This window comes from Sus scrofa, chromosome 9 (assembly GCF_000003025.6).
Source record: "Sus scrofa isolate TJ Tabasco breed Duroc chromosome 9, Sscrofa11.1, whole genome shotgun sequence".
Taxonomy (NCBI): domain Eukaryota; kingdom Metazoa; phylum Chordata; class Mammalia; order Artiodactyla; family Suidae; genus Sus; species Sus scrofa.
In genome coordinates, this window is record NC_010451.4 from 125,271,007 (window position 1) to 125,290,387 (window position 19,381).

The 19,381-nt window shown below is 44.7% G+C and overlaps 1 protein-coding gene across 1 annotated transcript in view; it reads right to left on the reverse strand.

Annotated features, from left to right (window-relative positions):
- COLGALT2 (collagen beta(1-O)galactosyltransferase 2) overlaps nt 1–19,381 on the reverse strand; it is a 141,287-nt gene that overhangs the window by 121,201 nt on the left and 705 nt on the right. The gene's annotated exons all lie outside the window — the stretch shown is intronic.

The window sequence follows — 19,381 nt, forward strand, 5'->3', positions numbered from 1 at the left end:
TGATTGTTCAGGGGTCCAGGAACCACAAGGCATTATTTTACCACCCAGGCTGAAATTAACTACCAACTGCAGCCCTGTGTAACCTTGGTCAGTTCAGGGATCAAAGGCCAGGGAAAGCAGCAAATACAGTTTTTTTAAGTTGCTGAAAACAAGAATTACCTGTCTGGATTTTTTTTTTTTTTTTTTTTTTTGAAGTCATAATCATTTTTCACAAGGTGATGTTACGAGTAGCTTCTACTTATTTAAGACAGCAGCATTTCTGGTATTGCTGACTTTATAGGGAAGTAAATAGATCATCAATAAATTAACCAAAACCTACCTAGGAAAAAGGTCGCTTTGGAAAAAATGAAAAGAATTGGAAACAAGAAAATGGAGCCAAACCCATTACCTAGCAAATAAAAGTAGTGAAATTTAACCAGAATGGGAACTCAAGAATCCACTGCAGAGAAGTGCTTTCAGAAGGTAAAATACAGACTAAGGTTGATTTATCTGCTGCTACTTTGACATCAAAAAGATGAAGCGTTCCCTTCAGAGAAACTATTTGCTTTCTAGCTCAAAGCTATAGAATGCCAATGCAATTTATCATCTAAAGTCTTGACAGCTGATACACAGATTAGGGGAAGCAGTGCCAAATCTCAGGTACCTCGTCACCGAGAAGAGAGGAAAGGCTTCAACATCCACTTCGCTTCTGGGCAGAAATTGACCCTCTGTCCTTTAATTCTCATTTACTATTATATGAGAAGAAAAACTCACTGGAGCATTTTAGGCTACCATGCTTGGACCCCAGCGTAACTAAGGCATCCTAGGAAAGCCTTAGTGCAGAAACGCGGAACAGCTGGCGCTAGGTTGTTGGGAAAGCAGGCAGCTGGCTTACAGCTTGAGAGCATCAGCTGAGCAGCCAAGATCAGAGCGCACTGAGAGGGGCAGCCAGAGAGCAGTGTTTTCTCGAGATAATTCTGATCCTGCTGAAGGACTGCCTTTTTATTCAGTTCAAAAAAGGAAGAGTTGGATTTTAGAGACTGAACCCCGAGAACATAGGTCAAAGAGTGGCCGAGGAGAACCTTCCTTGGAAAAGAAAATTTGTTGCCTTCCTGATTTTATCTTTCCGCAGCCTACACAATCAACTTTTTTCTTCTGTCCCTACGTGAAAGCATCAGCAAGAAAGGGCACGGCCCTGCCCAGCTCTGTGTTACAAAGACTTTTCACAGGCACTTGTGCTCTCGGCATCTGAAGGCGCCAGCAGGGACCAATCTTCAGCATCTCTGTGGTAAATGACACCCCTGCGAAGTAAGGCCTCTCCCTGGGGAGGCGCTATCACCTCAGTGCAATAGCTCATTAGCTTGATGAAACTGGACTTCCACTGCCAGGTTCTCCCGGCCCCCAAGTGCACACACAAGCTAATTCCCTTGCACGGAAGACTGAGCCAGGTACACAGACCCGCCCGCTGGCCAGCAGCTTTGGCAAAGAACCAGCATATATAGGGTTTCCCATCACAATGGCAAGTGGCAAACTCCTATTTCTGCTTTTTCAAAAGCGGGGTGGGGGGGTGGTTTGCTTCTAGGGAAAACCTGCACTTCTTTTGCATCCATGAGAAAAGTCCATACGTATATTCTTGCAACAACTATTCCATCCCAGGGGTCCACAGCAATGGTTTTCCCAGCTCTCAGATCTGGAACTGTCTCTTCTGACGTAATTCTTTGGGTTCTTTTCTTCTCAACACAGCCCTTCTTTTAGCTGTTGTTGTTCATGAAAGAGGTGGTATTTTCTTTCAAGTTAGAGGTTATAACAGTCGTGGTCCTCCAGAGAAATGGGACTAGTAAAATAGGTAACTAGAAAGCCGCAGAGCAAGAGGGTGGTGGGGGGGAGACAGAAAACGTATACTATACACCCTTGTATAACACGTAATACATTTACTTCATTATCGATCGATCTATCGAACATCTACCTACAGAGAGAAGAAAAGATTTTAATGAATTGGCTCATATACTTTGGAGGTCGGCAGGCTCAAAGTCTGTAGGGAGACTGGCAGACTGGAGCCTCAGAGAAGAGCTAATGCTGCAGTTCAAGTCCAAAGGCAGCCTGATGGCACAATCCCTTGTCCCTGGAGGAGATCCCTCTTCTGTTTCATTTGAGCCTTCAACTGGCTAAATGAGGCCCAGCCACATTTTGGAAAGCTCTGCTCCAAGTCCACTGATTTAAACATCAATCTCAGCTAAAAGCACCCTCACAAAAACATCCAGCATAATGCTCGACCACCAATTCAGGCACCATGGCCCAGCCCAACTGACACATAAAATTACTATCTCAAAGGGCAAAAATTGTCTCTAAATGTTTATAAATTGGTATAGGTATGAACCATCAGGCTCTTCAGCAAAGATATGAGACAAGAATAAGCCAAAACTACTGAAAAGTTGTCTCTAAGCGCCAATAAAGAAACAAAGGCCTGACTGGCATCTTAAATAATGTGGCAACAGAGTAAGTTGTTTTATCTTTCATGGCATCAGTGGTGGAACTGCAAACAGCCAGCATGCTGAGGCTAGAAAAATCTGTAAAGATCAGCCTATCCAGCCTCATGGCATAGATGAAGGGACCAAGGCAAGGCAGAGAATTCAAGAAAATCTGAAAATACAGTGGGGCATGATGCACAAAAGCAAACAGCTAAGAAACCAGATAAAACTGATTAGTCAGAGTTTCCATCTGGGATGATGAAAAAGTTTTGGAAATAAAGAGTGGTGAATATTAGGCATGTAATTAATTCCACTGATTTGTACACTGAAATATGGCAAGGAGTTCTTGTTGTGGTTCAGTGGGTTAAAGACCTGACATTGTCTCTGAGGATGTGGGTTCAATCCCTGGCCTCACTCAGTGGGTTAAGGATCTGGTGTGGCTGCAAATTGTGGCACAGGTCACAGATGTGGCTTGCATCCAGTGTTGCTATGGCTGTGGTGTAGGCTCCAGCTACAACTCTGATTTGACCCCTGGCCCACGAACTTCCATATGCTGCAGATACAGCTGTTAAAAAAAAAAAAAAAAAAAAAAAAATTAAAAATTAAAGTTTGTGTGATATATATTTTACAAAAATAAAAAGTTTATATATATATTTTTTTGTCTTTTGTCTTTTTGTTGTTGTTGTTGCTATTTCTTGGGCCGCTCCCGCGGCATATGGAGGTTCCCAGACTAGGGGTTGAATCGAAGCTGTAGCCACCGGCCTACGCCAGAGCCACAGCAATGCGGGATCCGAGCCGCGTCTGCAACCTACACCACAGCTCACAGCAACGCCGGATCGTTAACCCACTGAGCAAGGGCAGGGACGGAACCCGAAACCTCATGGTTCCTAGTCGGATTCGTTAACCACTGCGCCACGACGGGAACTCCTATTTTTTTTTTTTTTAAAGAAAAAGACTAAAGATACACAGGACATTGAGTTTTAGTGAGGAGAACAGACGTCAGTAAATTTGAGTTCCAGCTTCTTTACTTTCAAATCGTTTGATCTTCCGTAGAAAGCTGCCAGGCCCTTTTGATCCTTACGTCTCATCAGTCCAATAAGTATCATGATGGGTCCTCAGAGAAAGACACGTGTGTGTACAGTGTCTGGCAAGTGGTAGGTACACAAATGTTCATCTTCCTACAATCCTTACTCAAAATAGACTGAAATATTTGCTATCTAGCTCTTTACACCCTGCTCTGAGGGGCTAAGAAGGTGTACCAAGTGGTGAACAAACTCAATTCTAAAGGAAACTCTAATACGGTCTAACCAAAAAGAATTATAGAAAAATAAAAAATAAAAATAGTAGGTCAAATTTTAAAAAGTAACCATGGGTTTTTTACTGTTTTGTTGTATTTATTATTTATTACTATCATTTTGCTGCATGTTTGATGATTTCTTCTAGTGGAAAATGATCTATGTGGAGTTCCCTTTGTGGCTCAGTAGGAAGGAACCCATCAAGTATCCATGAGGATGTGGGTTCAATCCTTGGCCCAGCTCAGTGGGTTAAAGATCTGGTGTTGCCATGAGCTGCACTGTAAGTTGCAGATGCAGCTTGGATCCAGCATGGCTGTGGCTGTGGTGTAGGCCAGCAGCTGTAGTTCTGATTTCAGTCCCTGGCCTGGGAACTTCCGTATGCTGTGGGTGTGGCCCTAAAAAAAAACAAATAATAAATAATAAAAAAATAAAATTCTCTATAAAGCACCGTTTCTTAATAAATCAATTTAATCATGTATTCATTAGTTATGAGTCATAACTCTTTTATTTCCTTCCTTCTACTGACTTTGGGTTTCGTTTGTTCTTTTCTAAGGTCTTTACATCTAAAATTAGATTGTTTATTTGAGATTTTTCTTGTTTCTTGTCGTAAGCCTATATTGCTATAAATTTCCCTCTTAGAACCACTTTTGCAGTATTCCATAGATTATGGTATGTCATATTTCTTTCTTTCCTTCTTTCTTGCTTGCTTTCTTTCTTTTGTCACACCCGTAAATGCAAAATTCCTCAGCCAGGGGTTGAACGACACTCCATCAGTCACAACAGTGACACCAGATCCTTAACCCACTGAACCACTAGGGAACATGAGGTACTAGATGCCTTGCGTGGAAAGTTACCAAGATAAAAATCACCCTCTGTTGTCCAAACACCCACCCAACTGCTGGGAAGCACCCAGAGAGAGAGAGAGAGACACAGCTGGATGCTTGGACCAAGCTGAGCTGTTATCAAAAGCTGGCCTTTTTGTATCCAGAAGACAGACAAGCCATGCATAGATAACTGAGTCTTACTGCCTTTATTTTGATAAGATACGTGGGAAAATGAGGGTTTGGCCATCACCATGCCAACATCAGCAAAGACCAGCCAATGAGCCTGAGGTTTCTGTGCTTCCCAGAGGGACCCTTAATACTGGGTCTCTCATGGGGCCAGGGAATTTAGTATATATTAGTGAGTTACCGTCTTTTGCTCCTTAGACAAATGCCAGCAGTGTCCCTTTAGTTCACTAGTATTTGCACAGGCCCTGGGAAAACTATTAAGATTCAATACCACTATCAAAGGGGACTCGGCAGAATCTAATTTTGGGGAGACAGAAAACTGGCCCAGAAGTGGGGCTGTGACCTTCAGTCACCTGCTGGCATTGCTGTAATCTGATGCCTAAGAAATGAGGCTCCAATGCATCTTTGATGCCCAGTCAAGGCTTTGAAGCTGTGTCAAGGCCACAGGACAAAGGCAGCAGTGTTTATGCAAATCTAGAAACAAAAGAAGCTAGAATCCAAAGCTATTAAAAGTAACATCAGCAATTCAATACCCAGAAGTGATTACAGGCCCTGTACCAGCATGAAACAGAAAACACCCGAAAGTGAGGCTGGGCAGCACACCAAAATACACACTGGGAAGGAACCCCGAGCCCCGAGCACCGAGGCCACTGGCTGGATGCGCTTGGAGGCCTTGATATCCGTCCGAAGCTCCTTAGCCAGGGCACAGCCTCTGCCAGCCACACGAAGGAGCCCTGGGCCACTGCTGCTCTGCCCCTGGCGCACGCAGCTGTAGCCACCAGCCTCCACCACAGCCACAGCCACGCCAGATCCGAGTGCATCTGTGACCTGCACCACTGCTCACAGCCACACCAGATCCTTAATCCACGGAGCAGGGCCAGAGATTGAACCTGCGTCCTCATGGATACGAGTCAGGTTCATTTCCGCTGAGCCACAAAGGGAATGCCAACACTGGTATTTTTTTTAAACCTCATCGAGTGATTCGAATAAGCAGCCACATTCGAGAACCACAATTCAAGCACATCTTCTGATACAGGAGAGGAAACCGAGGCCCGAAGAGAATAAGGGGTTTGTTCAAAGGGACGCAGGGTGTGCAAAGGAGCAGTGCCTCCCAGTCCTTTTACAGGACAACATAAATAACAAAACCAGGATATGTGCACGCTGCAGGGTAAAGGGCCAGGCTGGAGGGATGGTCCTGAAGACCCCCAGCTGCACCTGGCCTCACTCCCGCCCCCCAGGACATGGTTATCTTTGTGGCAGCAGGCACCACACTGTTGAATGCAGCTCACATTTTAGAGACGGAAAAGAACTAAAAAAGAAAATGGACACATAAACTTGAGGACCTTTACTATGGAATCTGCGAAAGACCTGTTGCCTAAAAGACATGGTAGAACCGAGCGTGTGGTGCAGTATGAGATTTCGCCACTGAGCTGTAATTTTCCCCAGAGAAGGCTGAGGTTATAAAGACACCGCTGTATCAACTCTGACCAGACCGTCCTGCAGCAGCATCAAACTCAGAACAATCTTTGGTACAGTGTGAATTTCTAAAAAGTTCTATTTTGGTTTCATAACTCGTGAAGGCACCAGGTTAGGAGCTTTGTACTATTATGTACCGAAGGCTGAACGTCAACTCCTAAAAGCAAGCTAATTTAATAGACTGTTTATACTTTTCACAAGAGAGAGGAGGAGGTTTTAATGGCATGCCAAACAGAAATTAAAGGGAAGAAAATTAAAAACAAGCAACAAAAGAACCAAGACAAGGGAACATGGGGCTGCAGTGTTTTACTATTTAGGAGAAGCTGATGCCCTGGGGTTTGATGGCCCTCCAGTCTATTAAGAGATGTTCACCCATAGATATCTCTTCTTCTATAGACATAAACGCTTCATGAGCTCATGATGCGAGAGAGCTGAGCAAAGAAAATGTTTTGATGGAGTGTCATTTTACACTGAGCCCCAGGGCAAGGCACTTCATACAAAAGGCAATCTGGGGCATAGCCTTTAAAAAAAAATTTTTTTTTAATGTCACTGTTGGACGAAGGGAGGATAGATGTGCTTGACTCAATAAAGGACACAACTCTGCCTGGCAGAGCCTTTTCTCTGTAATCCTGTATGTTACTACTTCTCTTAATAAGAAAACCCCTTGGCCTTCTTGATTGCTTAAGCGTCTGGAACCTGAGGTTTTGAAGATTGCAGTGTGTGCCAACTTTCCAAGCTTTGAAAATCCCATGGCCTGCACTTGAGACATACATACAGCCTTCAGTCCTTCCACAAGGGTCCGCATGCTTCATGGGGCCTCCCGAGAGCTCATCTCTTGCAGTTCCCAGAACCAGAGGTACATACAAGTTACTGGTATGCCTGTTTAAGATCCAGATTCCCAGGCCCCTCCCACAGACCTTCTGATTGAAAGTGGCTGAAATGGGGCCTGGAAGTCTACATAACTAATAAATGTCCTAGGTGCTGTCATGCAGCTGGCCCCTGAACCAGTATTTAGGTGGTATTTAGCAGTATTTATGGAGTGTCATTTTACACTGAGCCCCAGGGCAAGGCACTTCATACAAAAGGCAATCTGGGGCATAGCCTTTAAAAAAGGGAACCACAGGGGGTCCCCGTTGTGGCTCAGCAGAAAGGAATCTGACTAGGAACCACGAGGTTGCGGGTTCGATCCCTGGCCTCGCTCAGTGGGTTAAGGATCTGGCGTTGCCATGAGCTGTGGTGTAGGCTGCAGACTTGGCTCAGATCTGGTGTTGTTGTGGCTGTGGTGTGGACCGGCTGCTGCAGCTCCGATTCGATCCCTAGCCTGGGAACCTCCATATACCGCAGGTGTGGCCCTAAAAAGCAAAAAAAGAAAAAGAAAAAGGAACCACAGCAGCCTTATACTAAAAGACCAGCAGTACAGTAATGAGGGGCACATCCACTCATGGCCAATAACCTTGACCATGGGGGTGAGTGCTTTGAGGCCACCTCAACTACTAATTTCAACATGTTTGCCTGGGTTTATCCACATCAACCATCCTTGATGGTCCAATAAATAAAAGAAGGTAGATAGCATTTTTTAGTCTGCTGCATTAGAAATTCAGTTTATCTTGCTCAAAAGAATCTTCTAGGTTGGAAATCAATGTGCCCAGTAAATCTTAAAGTCTAACAAGATTGGGAAAAGGCTGAGAGATTTGTAATTTTCTAAAATATTTTAGTATCCTGGCTGTTTTGAGCCTCCTAGGCCAACGCCTCAATATCCATCTGAAATGCAGACACAGTCTGACGGTCTGAATGTGCTCCCACCCCACCTGCTTCTAGCAGAGGGAATGCAGCAACTTGGGAGCTGCCTATAAGCTTACTGTTCAGTGGTGCGGTGATGACATGAACAAACCTGATTCCACTTGGCAGTAATTTTCCACTATCTTGGCGGGTCTCAGCCATAATGACTGCGGTGTGTGGAGCTTGGACAGATTATGTGGCTGGCTGGAAACCAAGGAACAAAAAAGCAGTCCAGTGGTCCAGCAAGGGACTCTGTGTTGGGAATGCCACAGCCCCAAGCATCCACAGCCATACTTCTCACAGACAGCCCAGGAATTTAAGTTCTTCTGTTAGAACTGCCAGAAAATCCTGCCTTTCCCCAAGACCCTGAAGAGCCAAAATTTCTCACTTAACGTGACTTTTAGGGAACATGTCAATTCAATCAACGTATGTCCATACATTCCCCTTTCTCATAATCATCACTCTCCCTGTGAGAATAAAAAAAAAAAAAAAAGGCTTGACGTAGTAGCTCCCTGCCCTGCCCACCTTCAAAATGTATACAATCTCTTTTGGAGAGAAAATGGGCTGGAAAGTACTTCTTTATTGCCTAAAATACAGCCACTTTGGACTACCTTCATGGTTTCCTTGGGCTTAACAGCTATCTTTTTTTTTTTTTTTTTTCTTCTTTTGTCTTTTGTTGTTGTTGTTGTTGTTGTTGTTGTTGCTATTTCTTGGGCCGCTCCCGCGGCATACGGAGGTTCCTAGGCTAGGGGTTGAATCGGAGCTGTAGCCACCGGCCTACGCCAGAGCACAGCAACGCGGGATCCGAGCCGCGTCCGCAACCTACACCACAGCTCACGGCAACGCCAGATCGTTAACCCACTGAGCAAGGGCAGGGACCGAACCCGCAACCTCATGGTTCCTAGTCGGATTCGTTAACCACTGCGCCACGACGGGAACTCCTTAACAGCTATCTTAGTCCATTCAGGTTGCTGTGACAAAATACTACAGACTGAGCAGCTTACAAACAGCAGAAATGTATTTCTCTCAGTTCTGGAAGCTAGAAGTCAGGAGATCAGGACGGCAGCACGGTCAAGGCCTGGTGAAGGCCCTCTTCCAGGCTGTAGACTTCTTGCTGTGTACTCTTGCGATAGAAGCGGGGAAGGCTCTCTCTGGAGCCTCTCTGATAAAGGCACTAATCCCACGCAGGAGAGCCTCACCCCATGACTTAAGCATCCCCCAAAGACCCTATCTCCGAATACCATCCTCTTTAGGAGTTAGGGTTTCAACACATGAATTGGCGGGGGACGGGGGAGATGCAGATCATGACAACTGCCAAGAGGGTAAGTTCCATTTAAGGAACATCCTCTCTCTAGCCTGATATGTTTCTTAATAGTCCTCGAAGTGATCTAACCTAAAAGGTAAAGAATTCTTCAAACAGAGCCAATTTACCACTTAAACCAGGTACCCATGAGCACGCTCCTTCGGCACTGGCCTGGCCCCACGCTCAGCCTTCTGCCATCAGGATCCATACCTACGCTATTGTTTATGTCCCTGAAATGAACATCATCTAGGGGGTCCTGAAACATTAATCAGAAAATGCCGTGGAGGAATTCCCTCTGTGGCAAAGTGCGTTAAAAATCTGACTGCAACAGCTCGACTTGATGCAGAGACACGGGCTCTATCCCTGACTGGGCATAGTGGGTTAAAAGGCATAGGTTGTAGTTGCAGCTCAGTCTCAGTCTCTAGCCCAGGAACTTCATATGCCTCAGATGAGGCCATAACAAAAAGAAAAGGAAAAAGAAACTGCTGGGGAGAGAGGGATTGTTTTGCATTATGTTTGCAGAGGAACAAAATCTCATCTGCTAAACCAGGAACAGCCTCCATCTGCTTGCTAAATTTGACAAACAACTAAAATAATAACAATTACAGCCTCGATTAAATGCAATGTGTTATAACATCATAAATTCAACCCTGGCAGGATGTCAGGAAGCTATCATTGGAAGCCCAAGTCTGAAAGATTTCTGTACAGTGCTCCTAGAAAGGAAAAGAAATGTCCTCCAGCCAAATCTAAGGTTTAATTCATACAAGAGACTTGGCTAATGTCACCCACCACAAATGCTGCATTTTCATGGTTCTGGATGGCATTAAGTTCCAGTGAACTAATTACAACCACTCTGTATTCTGCATGGCTTTTCAATTACTACATATAATGAGATGCTTTTTTACCTTTTATGAACGTTAACACATAGCTTTCCAACCACAGGAATGGTAAGTGAGAAAAGTGATACAATCCTGATCCTTTTACCACTAGGTCACTCACTAGTAGCTTGCCGAGTCTGCTGGTTCTAGAAAGCAGTTTCTACTTGAGTCCTAGGGTTCCTAAGCAGCCTGAGCAGCAAGCAAGGGTCACCATCAAATGCCTACAGGGACCCTGGGAGTCAAAGAGTCAGACCGTGGGAGCCAATTGCAAGTACATCCAGGGTGGGCCTGGACAAGATCCAGGGGACAGTGGGGCTACCCAGCCCAACAACTGTTGCTGTGCACTAATGCAGGCCTGGCAGGGCAGGTAGGTGCTGCTTTCTCAGGTGTTTTTAGTTGGTGAAAAGTTACCCAGTTATACGTTTATGACAGATGTACTTTTTAGATGCATGTTACACTTCATAAAACATTTTTTTAATGGGATCAGGGCCAGATTTCTGGGCGTCAGAGACACAAGAACAAGAGAGGAGGGTGGGTGTGTCAGAGGGAGGTTCCGAGTCACTACCTGGAACAGGTGTTGCGTGAAGCCGGCTTTCACTGTGCCAGGCGGGGCATGTGTACAGGTTGGCTGGCAGAGTTTAAGAACCTGGGATGGAGAGATTGACTTAAAGATATCACACTTGTCCAGAACAGGATATATCAAACACTCACTCTTGGGTACAAAGAAAAAAGTCTCTAGAAAAATACACAAGAAATCATTAACTATGATTGCCCCTGGTGGGTGGCATGGAAAGGAAGGGAGATTAACTTTTTATCATTTCCCATTCATACTTTTTCAATGCCTATCATGGGAGAGTATTACTTTTTCAGTTTAAAAAAGAAAAAGTCAGGAAGGAAAAATCTTAAAATAATTATATGACTATAAATAAACCTACCAGGATGCAAGAGATTTCACTTTTTTTTAAATAGCAATTTTTGATACACTAACAACGTAAATGCAATTAAATGAACAAGTCACTCCTTTGAGCACAAAAATGTCACGACATACACAATACACAAAATTTGTAATTCCTGATGAATAGTATCTATGATTTAGAGACCTAATGAAAACTCTTCATAATAAGGTAACCGGGGAATAGAATTAAAACCAGACTGCAGGCTAATCATATTCTCTCAACATTTAACTCGACTGAATAATTGTTCTGTTATGTGAAGAAATGTGCAGAAATGTGCCTTATAATAGTTCTACTATAGTTCCTATAGAAGTCTCATAATGGGCCTACTATAGTGAGCGGTAGACTTAAAGACAGTGCCACACAGTGATAGGACCCATGAGAACACTTAAGTGCTGGAAAAAGGACCAAGGTACAGCCCACAGCCTTTCTGGTTACAAAGCTTTCCTTGTTCACTCCTTGGACCACCAGAGACAGTCAAGGGAGAGGGCCACAGGAAGCATGCTTATGGACCTGGGTCACCAAGAGACTCAGCAGGGGGAATCACCCGGAGAAAGGAACTGAAGACCAAAGCATAAAACCAACCTCTGCGTAGAATAACTGGCATGCTCCTTTAAACCAGGAGCGATAGTCATTATAAAATAGTCAACACTGAAATAACCCTACAGGGCTTAAAATCTAGAAATCTGTTATCTCACAGATTTGTTACATAATATACTGGGGGGAAAAATAACCCTGAACTGCCCTGTGCTTTGGTTTCCCCACTCATGGAAGTCACTTAATCAAACAGATCCAGGACGACTTAGGCATCCATTCTAACTCGGCAATTTGCCTAAAGCAGAACAAGAGGATAGGTGATTTCGGTATTTACACAAAGAAAATACACAATTCTGAGGTCCAAACCTGTTTTGAAATCTACAGTAGGGGAAGGATTGATAGTTTTCTCCAACTCTTTGCAAGGAAGTTGCGCTGTTTTCGCATCGCCCATGGCATATGGAGGTTCCCTGGCCAGGGATTGAATCTGAGCTGCAACTGAGACCAACGACTTAGCTGTGGCCATGCAGGATCCTTGACTCACTGCATCATAGCAGGAACTCCCAAGACCACTAGTTTAAAAGGCTGAAAAACTGACCCTGTCTTACCAATATGAACCCAAAATGCTGCAGTCACGGCGCATATAAATAATGTTACTTTATTCATTTGTCACTAACAATACTTGATCCAGTTCTTTCTGTTCCTCTGTAGTTGAGATGGTAGCAAATGACCGGCCCCTTTACTTACAAATCACCTCTTTAGTCTCATTCTGCTCCTGTGACATCTACCAACACAGAACAGAATTTAGTAACTAGAAAGTGCTTACGCTTGGTGACAAAATTATCAAGACAGCGGAAGGAAACCACTGAGTCTCCTGTGTTGTTCAAGCAGAAGGGGCCATTCTTCTTTGAAAGAAACACTGTCCCTCTTATCTTCCTGAGTTGGGTCAACCGACAGAAGCAAAAACTAGAATTAATTGGTCCTTTCTTGATCTTCAACAGACCATCTGTATTCAGTCTGTAACATTAGCTGCCTGAGTCACATCCCGGTTCCCCCACACTAGCCTTGTGACATCATGCGAGTTATTTAAATTCTTTGTGCCTCAGTTCCCTTCTGTGTAAAGTGAAGACAGTAGTGACACCTCTCACTCGGATCGTGGTCAGGAGTAAATCAGTGATCACGCCAAAGTGTTTAGAACAGACGCTCCATAAACGTGAGTCTGAACTATGCTGAGAATTTTTTGCTGGAAGAGGGAAAACAGCTTCTTTTGAACATATTTTCTTTTTAACAAATCTTTAGGATGAGAAAGGTAACAGAAATGAGACCAAAAGGAAAAGCTGTAGACGACATAGCACTATATTCCATTTAGTAGCATTTGTGTAAAAGACACTGTAGGAGTTCTCGCCATGCCACAAAGGGTTAAGAATCCGACTGCAGAGAGTTCCTGTAGAGGATCAGTGGTTAATGAACCCATGAGGATGTGGCCTCGCTCAGTGGCTTAAGAATCCAGCATTACCATTAGCTACAGTGTAAGGTGCAGACACGGCTCGGATCTGGAGTGGCTGTGGCTGTGGCTGTGGCTGGCAGCTATAGCTCCGACTGGACCCCTAGCCTGGGAACCTCCATATGCCAAGGGTGTGGCCCTAAAAACACACAGACACACACACAACTGCGGTGGCTCTGGTCGCTGTGGAGGTACACGTTCAATCCCTGGCCCAGCACCATGGGTTAAAGGATCCAGCGTTGCTGTATAGATCACAGCTGTGGCTCAGATTCAATTCCTGGCTCAGGAACATCCATGTGCTGCAGATGTGGCCCTAAAATGTTAAAAAATATTGCTTTGCCAAAAAGTTAAAAATACATAAATAAGTCCATGTAACTAATAGATGAATTAAATGAAGAATTTGGTGATAAAGAAGCTATGCTAAAAAAAAAAGAAAAAAAAGAAAATAGGAGTTCCCACTGTGGTTCAGCAGGTTATAAACTCGACTGTATTCATGAGGTTGTGGGTTTGATCCCTGGCCTTGCTCAGTGGGTTAAGGATCTGACATTGCGGTAAGCTGTGGTCTAGGTCGAAGATGCATCTCGGAATCCTCCTTGTTGTGGCTGTGGCATAGGCCAGCAGCTGCAGCTCCAATTCAACCCCTAGTGTGGAAACCTCCATATGCCGCAGGTGCGGCCCTAAAAAGCAGATAGATACTAGGTAGGCAGATAGATAGATAGATTGATTGATTGATTCATTGATCTGTCAGACAATGTATTTTTTAAAAAAGACGTTGCAATACATTATCTCACTTGCTTGTTATAATGCCCCTTTGAAGCAGGTGTTACTATGAGTCATCTCCAGATGAGGAAGGCGGGCTTAGAGATTCACTGATGTGCCCATGACCACACAGGAGATTTGAGCCCTAGTCTGTCTGATTCTAAGCTTGGTACCCTCCCCTCAGTACTAAACTACCAGGCTGGGAAATATAAGGAAAAGTATGGGGTAAGGAAGGCAGACTAAAGGAGAAAAGGGGACTAGAGTATGTTTTCAGCCCTGAGCTGAAACTTCTGTCCATAGGGATAACATAAACACTTAATGTCAAGATTGTAATGATAAAATGTGACATCATTCTCACCATTGGTGAAAAGTAATATTGTTAGTATTTTAGAATATTTTACAAACACACTTGCATGAGTGTATCAAGTTAAAAACATTTACCAAAATGCTAGTGGTTGGGCATTAAAACGTGGAACTAAATCCAAGATTTATCCACAACAAGTAGTAGTTCACCATTGTTAATGTTCACGTGAATAGAAAATCTCTTTATTTAAAAGCCATACGGTGGTTTCCAATTTAGCATACGTATTACTTTTCAAAACTCCACCAAACGAAATGCCCAGATTGGTCTGTAATTACACAACAGTTACGGCCTTGTGATGGCACAGACTCTGTGCATCCCAACTGTCTTCCCACAAAGAACAGCAGGCTCTCCTTAATGTAACTTTTGGGTCAAATGTTTTTCCTTGTGCCCATTCTTCATCATCACGTTACTTGGCACTGCCCCCCTTAATCATAGGTTTGGGAAAGGGGACGAGGTCAGCCTTCCCTCTACTGCTAAGCCACTGCTCATGGCTCCACCGAATTAAAGAGAACACGCTGAAATGCATGGCCACATGTCACAATGCCAAACGGTTCTCTTCATCTGGTAGTTTAGCACAGCAGGGATCCCTTGCTAACCCAGTGCAGGGTTTGTTTTTGTTTTTTTGGCCACACCTGGGGCATGTGGAAGCTCCTGGGCCTGAGAGCAAACCTGAGCCACAGCAGTGACATGGCCGAATCCTTAACCACTAGGCCATCAGGGAACTCCCTCCAGTGCAGGTTTTAATTAGAACACAAGAAATATCTCAGTTTCTTATCACAGAGTTGTGATATTTGCAGAAAAACAGGTTGGTGGGGGTTTGAGATCAAGTAGGTAAATAGGTAAATACTTTGCTGGTACAAAGTATTTCTAAAATATAAACTTTCCTTAATTCAGTTGAATCCAAGTAAATGTGATGCTAACTAAGACAACTGCACTCATCCTCTGAAAAAGTTTTCAGGTCAACCTGTTGGTATAAATTGGTCCAGAACTGTAGTTCAGGGTATGAAAGAAAGAAAGAAAGATGAAAGAAAGAAAGAAAGAAAGAAAGAAAGAAAGAAAGAAAGAAAGAAAGAAAGGAAGGAAGGAAGGAAGGAAGGAAGGAAGGAAGGAAGGAAGGAAGGAAGGAAGGAAGGAAGGAAGAAAGAAAGAAAGAAAGAAAAATTACACCACTGGGAAATCTAAATGTGATCCTTGAACCAGGCTCTCAATTCCTTATACAGGAAAGAAGTCTCTCTGTCTCTCTCTCTGTCTCTCTCTGTCTCTTTTGTCTTTTTTAGGGCTGAACCTGCGGCACATGGAGGCTCCCAGGCTAGGGGTCCAATCGGAGCTGTAGCCACAGGCCTACACCACAGCAATGCAGGATCTGAGTGGCATCTGTGACTTACATCACAGCTCACGGCAACGCCGGATCCTCAACCCATTGGGCAAGGCCAGGGATTGAACTTGCGTCCTCATGGATACTAGTCAGTTTCGTTAACCGCTGAGCCACGATGGGAACTCCAGGAAAGAAGTCTCATTAGATGCTCCTCCAGCCATTGTCAGAGGTAAGCAGATGATTGAGAAGAGTGAGTTTGCACAGTTACTAAAATAAGATCAAATGGAAGCTGGCAGCCCAGATTTTGCGCTCAACATGGTTCTGTTTTGTAAAGTTCTAGGTAGCTCACAGCCATTTTTGACGCTATTTTTGACATCAGTATGTACTGGCATTGGAGTCGGTCAGTTTGGCATCGTAGAATGTTGAGTGGGGAGCCTAGGACTGAGAGACAGGAGGTAAGGAATTGGCAGAAGCCCCTCAAAGCAGCAGCATCCTAAACTGAGGTACCACCTCCTCCTGGAGGGTTATATCCCAAAACTTTCCCAGTCAAATACTGCCCTAGTGCCAGTCTTGAAGTCGACAGCGCTGACGGTACAATGCAATGAGTCTGGAGAGGAGCAATCTGCAAACCTGTCACCCACTCTATCTCCCCTGGCAGGAAACTCTGGTCAATGACTTTTTATTAGCCTTGCTGTTCCCTCTTTTTGGAATCCTCCTTTCTTCCCGGTTTTAGTGGATTCCTATTTGTCCCCCAAAACTGAATTCAAACTGTCAACTCTTCTCAAGAAGCTGTCTATGGCTACACAAGAGCCCCGATATGATTTGGAAGTTGGCACTCCCCTAGACCCTATAAATGCCACTCAGATTACCTCGCATTGCCCAGTTTAAAAAACAACAGGAGTTCCTGTTGTGGCCCAATGGTTAACAAACCCAACTAGTATCCATGAGGACGCGGGTTCACTCCTTGGCCTTACTCAGTGGGTTATGGATCCACTGTTGCCGTGAGCTGTGGTGTAGGTTGCAGAAGCGGCTTGGATCCAGCATTGCTGTGGCTGTGGTGTAGACCAGCAGCTGTAGCTCCAATTCGACCCCTAGCCTGGGAACCTCCATATGCCGAGGGTGCAGCCCTAAAAAGAAAAAGACAAAAAAATTAAAAATAGAAATAAAAAAAAAACAATAGAAAAACCCAACATAATTTGTCTGTGAAAAGCCCCGTCTATTCAACTTTTTCCACCCCAAACCTGGCATAGTGCTTAGTTCGCACAAAAGAAAGTCATTAGAAGCATATACTTGCACAAGTTCTCTGTGCCTCGGTTTTCCCGTCTGTAAAAGGGTATAATAATAATAACACACCTGATAGGATTATTGTGAGGATGAAACCAGAAAATGAATGCAAAGTGCTTAAAAGAATTATGAGCTCTTACCATTAGATATTTATGAAACTAATAAGTAAATACAATCTTCGATATGTCAGTTACTTTAGATACAGTATCTTCTATGAAGTGGACCTAATTTTCTTTCTTTACAGGATGGTAGTAAGGATCAAATGAGATACCACAACTGATGCAAGTTCTTTGAAAAACTGTAAAGGACTATTTAAAAACTGGCATTTTATTATTATTACTAATAAGTTATATAAAATTTCTAAGCCAGAACTCAAAGAAGAATCTTTAGTAGCTAATGAAGGGGTTGCCCAAGGCTTCACTCATGCTTTTGGTTTCTTCCTCAACTTCCCAACACAGGCCATAAAGGTATAGGACCATGAACATGGGAAAGGGAAAACAGATCCCTAAGGTCCATGCAGAATTGGAATACTACCCCTCTAAAGAGAACACCAGGGAGCTCCCTTCGTGGCTCAGCGGTTAACCATCCCGACTAGGATCCATGGGATGCAGGTTCGATTCCTGGCCTCGCTCAGTGGGTTAGGGATCTGGCATTGCTGTGAGCTGTGGTGTAGGTCACAGACACGGCTCGGATCCCATGTTGCTGTGGCTGTGGCGTAGGCCGACAGCTATAGCTTCGATTTGACCCCTAGCCTGGGAACTTACATAGGCTGAGGGTGAGGCCATAAAAAGCTAAATAAAAAAAAAAGAGAGAGAGAGAGAGAGAGAGAACACTAGCGTCCATAGAATCTGGAATATCCAGGGAACTCAGGATGTATAATCATTGCTGGGTGACTCTGATCATATCATACAATCTATGGAATTCAAGAGCTGGAAAGAATTTTCGAAATCACTGATTCTAATCCCCTTATTTTACTGATAAGGAAACCCGACATCTATGGATCCCAAGTAACTGGTCCCAAGCCACATATCAAGCTAGTGACAAATAACTCAAATCTCCCGATTCGCCGCCTATAGGTTTACATTCATTTCGCTTATATTATGTTCCCACCATTGCCTTTTTTGAGTGGTCTTTAGAAACAAACCTGGCTTCAAATTCCAGTTTCACCACTTACTAATTCTGAGACTCTGAGTGACTGAACTGATCCAAGTCTCATTTTCTTTGTAAAGTAAGGATCATCGTATCGCTTTCAAAAGTTAACCATACAATGAAATGGATGAGGTCGGCGTAGCAAAACCTGCGTCCCCTTCACTAACCTCCTATAGTAACGTGATGTTCTTTAAAACCAGACAATGCATAAGGGCCAAGACCATCCTGTAAAACATCTCTTTTGAAAAAAGCATCTAAGAACTGACATTTAGGAAATTTTCTTTCGGTATTGAAACAGTTAAAAAAAAAAAGTCCTTCCTTCTGGTTTTAAACCTGGCTGCACCTCCGTTCCCACTTTCCACATAGCATGCCCTTCGCGTGGCGGTGGTCACGTAAAGCGGGGTATATAGTGCAGCAGTGTATAGCACAGTGCTGCACTATATCCCATGTTTGCTTTCTCACCTCTGCACCTCTCCCACCAGGTAGCGTTAGGCGGCCAGTTCCAGCTCCTGCTTTATTCTTCCTTCTCCCTTTCTGCCCAACTGTGCCTTTGAGGATGTCTCATCTGTGGACAGCTCCCTTCTTCAACACAGGCTAGAACTTGTTCTGGAGTCACCTGGGCTCTGCTGTTCTCAGGGGACCAGAGGCCTCTCATCCATGTACTTGGCTGCCCATCTCCCAGCCAGCGTCCACCTCCTTCTCCACAAGTCCCTTAGCAGCTCACCTGGCCACCAATTTCTCACCCGCAGATGCTGGCTTTTATAAAGGTGAGGGACTGGACCAGTTTCTAAAGTTGAGGTGGGCAGCCAACCCCACTGATGCCCTGGCCCTCCCTGCGGCAAGTACAGGAACCAGGCCCTGTGCTCCATCCTAGGGCAACAAAACTTAGCTGTTTGCCTTCCTGAGGCGGCTTGATCCCTAGGACCCAGTACCCCAGGGCACCCTGGCGCCGTTTGCACCTGCAGCTGGAAAGGCACCCCAGGAGGATGCACAGGCGGGACAGCGCTCAGAAGAGACAGCATCCACAGTGGCGGTGTGGTTAGGAAGACACTGCGGGCCCCAGCGAGCCTCGAACTCTGAGCCCTGGTCACGTCTCCCCTTCCTCTCCACACCCCGGGAGAAGCAGGGCCCACTTTTCCAGCCTCTGAGGTCTGAGCAGGAGCCCGGCACTGGGAAGCCGGGGCGGCGCGCTCCACCATCCCAGCCACCCCGGAGCCTCGCTAGCCAGTCGCAGGTATGTTCCAGGTCTCGCTCCTGGAGTAGGTGGCGACCCCCGTGCTTTAGCCCCTCGCTTCGGGGCGAGGGGGCTGAGGTGAGGAAAGAGGAGTCTT